The sequence below is a fragment of the Protopterus annectens genome, chromosome 1.part0, assembly GCF_019279795.1.
Source record: "Protopterus annectens isolate FY-2018-M chromosome 1.part0, PAN1.0, whole genome shotgun sequence".
Lineage (NCBI taxonomy): Eukaryota > Metazoa > Chordata > Ceratodontiformes > Protopteridae > Protopterus > Protopterus annectens.
This window is the reverse complement of record NC_056725.1, coordinates 889166219-889171677: the sequence shown is the minus strand read 5'-3', so window position 1 is coordinate 889171677 and position 5459 is coordinate 889166219.

Genomic DNA, 5459 nt, shown 5'->3' with positions numbered 1-5459 from the left:
GTCTCCAATAAGTACTGTACAGTCATCTGGCTTGTTGATATGTTTCTTTCTCACTGAGTTCAAATGAGTCACTTTGACCTTCACAGAATCGATCCATAAGGAGCCACAGGGAACTAATTCCACAGAGTCAGCCTTTTATCATTGTCTGCATATACTGACTATCATGCTTTGTAATAACTAAGGTTTCTTAGAAGATGCCTCTTTATGCTCTTCTACTGCAGTTACTGCTCATGCTACAGACTGTTTACTACCTGTTATTCCTTTATATTCTATGTTATTATTACTTGCTTATGTTTATCATTCATTATCTACTCTGCATAATGAACCTTGAAGGTATTATATTCATTGTTCTTTTATGCCTTGCAGTTAAAATGCACACATGCACACACACACACACACACACACACACACACACACACACACACACACACACACACACACACATGCACACACATGCACACTGTCACTGAGCCTGTAGGAAATCTCTATTGAAAAGAAAATAACTCATGAAGGTTTATATTTTTATAGCCTTTCGTACATACTGGTCTTCTTACCAATCTTTTAAAGGATCTGTTCTTAGTCTACTTGTATTTATCAAACTTATATTAGTGGCGGATTTAGGCTTTGGCGAAGGGGCGTGCACCTCCCCCTTTTTAAACTCATGCTATAACTTGGCTAAGGACATAGGAAAGCATACGCTAATACAAAAGCCTGTCTACACTGTAGTGTACACATTGACAAGCCAGGGTTAGCAAATATGTAAAACAAATCTTAAAAAAATGTCCCAAAAGTCCTCCTCTTCCTCAAGTGATAAGCTTTTCATGCCCACAGCCAGCCAGGACATTATTACCACTTTGCTTTTTTCAATATGGGTGGGGTGGGGTGGGGGATTACTGACCTAATCCATCCAAAAAAAAAAAAAAACAACACTGATTTTTTTTTTTTTTAGTTAACATAATTGTGATTGGTGCAGGTATATTTAGCAGGCTGCTTAATTTCCATTAAACACAGCTGCAGTCAATCTCTTGTTGTTATTGCTGCTGCCTGCCTGCCTAATACTAATGTTTGCAGTTCAGAGAAGACAGTCTGTGTAAGGAGCCAAGCCACTCCTTTTCTTTGTAGTCCTGCGGTGTGCGTGAATTTCTCCATTGAAGTTTAGTAGTATGTACTAAATCGACTATGCTTTTGCATTCTCCGATCGAAGGTAATGTTTGTCCTGGATTTAATAGAAAATGTGGAAATTCTTAACTATTTCTCAACTGAGTAAAGCGAAAAAAAAGATAATGACCAAAAGGGCAAGTAGTTGTTGCATATTAATTTCATACAGCCTTTTTGCTTACTCAGAAGCAGAGCTTGAGATGGTTTGTGAATGCCTTTGATGCATGTACCATAGGTACTGTCCAATCCGAAAAGGCAGAAGTACATAAATGTCAGAAAATGACATCTATTAATGGCAGCATTGTACTTGTGAATATTACTTGTACAGAGTTTAATATTTTGACAGAAAGCACCTACAATAGTTTGGGTTTGTAAAGCACAGAAAAGGGCTTAAAAGCTACATTATTGACTTTTTATGGTCACAGGCGAACACCTAAAGGGTTAAAAAGTTATATGCTGAAGTTTTCAAAAAAATTCAAATGTAATGTAATGTTTGTCTAATTGTGTCACTGCAAAAACCCAATGTATTTTGAAGATCTGCTTTTATTTATTTTTTTGGGGGGGAGGGGGCTTAGGGGCTGTCCAAAGGATTGTCCAAATGGCTCCCTTTCTTGCATCCAAGTGACTCATTTGTTTAGTTACTGAGGCAATATCCCCCAGCCTATTCTCTTTCTAGTGAAGGAAAGAGTTGGTGTTAGGGAGCAGACCAGTCCACAGTCCGTATATACTACTTTCTATGTATTGCTAAATGATTTTTCTAAAGGATTATGTTGTATATTCTTTGTATAAATTTTTTGAAAATTTCTTGTATTGTGGTTATGTTGCATGCCTTGAATGTTCATGAAAAATATTGTATTGTGATGTACTATGTGGAGCTTTTCTCCCCAGACCTCCGCTAAAATCTGGCAATCACTGTCCAGTCAGACTTTCCCAGTAAACAAATGTAAAATAAATAAATAAAAATATCCTGCATACTGTCCTATTCATCACCTCAGCAGTAGCCTTTAAACTTCATAACCTCCTGACCAAGCAGCATGCTTCTTGCATTGTAGGCATGCAAGGCTCTTCATATTGCTGCTGATACACCAGCACTCATGCAGGAGTCACCAATGCAGTGAGCCGTGCTACCAGCCTCCCTCCAGGATGAGTGTGTTGATGCTGAACACACACTGCTATACTCCCCCAGAGCACACACACATCACTCAGTGTGTGCAGCACTGTACAGAACAGTCTCCTGAAATTTGGTTGGGTGCTCCATAGGGTAAGGTGCACAGAGCAAGAATGTCAGAACAGCTTGTTTCGTTTTTTTTAAGATCAGACAGGAGCCAGGGCATTGGATGATGATACAAATATGGTCATTTTTCCACACACTTCTTTCCAATCCATTCCCTACAGCAAGCAGCCAGCCCACAAAAGTTAGCCTGTGCCCTGACTGGGATTAAGTTCATAGGTTCATAGGTTCATATTAGGCTATCTGCCCGAGGGCATTTACAAGCCTAGCCCATAGTTTTGTGGCTTACGCCACCCCTTTAGTTTGGGGAACTATGCCCATTATTTTGCTGTGCCTCTGTCGAGCAGTGACACTGAGGTAACCCCTGGGGTATATCTGCGATCTCCCATCCATTGGTCAAGATTCCTCTTGAACAAGGCCATGCTCTGCCTCACATATACCGGGATTTTGTTCCACAGCATAGGGAGTCTTTGGGTGATGAATCTATCCCTCCAACACGTCCTATTAATAGGGTTTAAGTCTCCTTGTGGCTCTGATGGATCTAGATTTTTTGAGGTGAAGCATGTTCATCAAATATGGGTTTGACATGGCCTTGTATGTCAGGCACAGGTCACCTCTGAGCAAGTGGTCTGAGTAGAGCTGGAGTTCTTTCAGTCGGGCAGCATAAGTCAGATTTTTGAGACCCTTTATCCTTTTGGTGAGGAACTTTTGTGGCCTCTCCAGCTGCTGCAAGTGTCGGGTCAGATACATTCCGAATGGGGCATTGTACTCAATCATTGGTATGATGAGTGATGAGTATAGGGAGACTATGACCTCCCTTGATCTAGATGTGAATCCCTTCATGATAAGGTGGGCAATGTAGAAGGTCTTCCTAACTACTTTAGCAATATGGGTGTCGAATGACAGGCTACTGTCAACCTGGGTCCCCAGGTCCCTGATAACTTCTTCTGTGCTCAGTGGATTGCCACCTATATGGTAGCTATGGGTAACCTTGTTTTTCCCGAAGGGTATGACTATGCATTTCTTGGGATTTAACTTTAGGCCATGGCTCTGGCACCGGTTATCCGTTCGTGTGTGTCCCTTCTGATGGATATCAGTGTGAGATGTGTTTTCACACGGCACCCAGTTTGCAGTCATCTGCAAACTTTGTCATAACCCTCCTGTGTTTGCTTGTACTTGAAAAGTAGATGCCAAACAAGAGTGGGCCCAGGACTGAGCCCTTTGGGACACCACTTGTGACAGGCTTTGAGTCTGACATGGCGCCAGCAACTCTGACCCTGTGGGTTCTGTCACTCAGCCAGTTTGCAACCCATCTTGTGATGTATGGGTTAACATTTAAGCTGATGAGTTTTTCAATGATACCCGAGTGGGGTATTGTATCAAAGGCCTTCGCCAGATCGAGGTAGGCTGTATGGACTGCCTTTCCTCATCAATGGCCTTGGTGACTGTTTGAAAAAGTCAACCAAGTTTAAAAGGCATGATCTGCCTTTGACAAAGCCAAACTGGGTTGGATCCAAAGTCTGCAAATTCCCTATGTCTTTATTTATGAGATCCATTATGATCCTCTCCATGGCTTTGCAGATAAGGCTTGTCAAGCTAATGGGCCAGTAATTTCCAGGGTCGGTGGAGGCACGCCTTTTGTGAAATCTCCATACTGAGAAGGGCCTCGTGCATTTTGAGATTGAGACTTCTGGCATTGAGCAGCATTACCCTTAGTTTTTTTCCTTTTTTGTGTTCTAGGGTGGTAGGTTTAGAATTTGAGCCTTGCCTAAAAAAGGCACTATGGGGGTGGCAAGAGCCTTTGCCAATATCCGGAATCCCAGGGGTGACAGGTGCAAGCCGTCTCCCTGAAGCAGCGTGGCTTGTCCAGCATGTCATCCCAGGCAGACAGACATTGGATCCCCTTTGAATGACACCAGAGTTTAAGCCAATTGTTAAAGCTGATCATCTTATCTCTGTATTGTGGCATCATTCTTGGTGAAGGTAGGATACTGCTCAAGGTCAGGGTCATACCTGCCTGGGCTACATAATCAGAGAGCTCCTCAATGTCTCTTTTCATGTAGTCCAAGGAGGTACATTTCAGGTCGTTTACACCAGCGTGGACAATGACTGAGGTACCTGCTGTTGAGAGACCTGAGTGCTTGTGTTATGTGGCGGATTCTAGACAGGCAGCTTACTGTGACCTTCTCCTTACTCAGTCTGGTGCCGGGACGTCAGTGTGTCTGACTATGGAGTCACCAATGACTAGTGTGTCTGGCATTGTGTTTGGCCTTAAGGGCTGTGACTGTTTGACACTCTGACTGTGAGGTCTATGTGTTGCAGGTGTTATGTTCTGAGGTGGTAGTTGTTTGGGTGTCTGCTTTGGTGGCCTCTGCTGTTTTGGTAGATTTTTGATCAGAGCCTCCGAGTATGTCTTTGTGTGTTTATGTGTATGATTTGAGGTTGTGAAGGTACTATGTGAGACTGGGTCTATAGTGTGTGTGGTAACCTTCTCCTCCTGTCTGGTCTTGCCAGTCCTATGTTGAGAGAGCTCAGCCTCCAGTTTGGCCATGTAGTTGCATCTCTCGCATGTATTTGTGTTTTGTGGGAGGAGGAGAGGGTTGTCTGTGTACATGAGGCAATTGTAACATTGCCTCAGTATTCCCAGGTTCACCAGCTGAGCAGGAGAGGACACTAGCAACTGATCCCTCGACATGCTAGAAGGAATAGACAAAAACTTAAAAAGAGATTCCGGGGGATGTGGGTGACCGAGAAATGGGGTTTGCCTTTTTGGGGTACTATCTATAACAAGAGTGCTGTATCAAGGTGATAGTACTGTAGGAGCAAGTGCTAGGCTTTATAGATAGAGAATAGTCTACTTGGAGTCAAGTAGAGATGATCTTTTTAGTTATAGGATACGCTGATTAGATCAGTAGTATAGTTCGAGGAAGGTAGCTTTAAGGGAAAATTTGAAGAGTGGACTTTAGGTAGCCCGAATAGTTTAAACCTGCTTAACCGCCACTGCCCTAGTGTGCAATGGTGGCAACTCTTAAATAATCAGCAAAAAGCGCTTTATAGCAGGGGCTGGAAA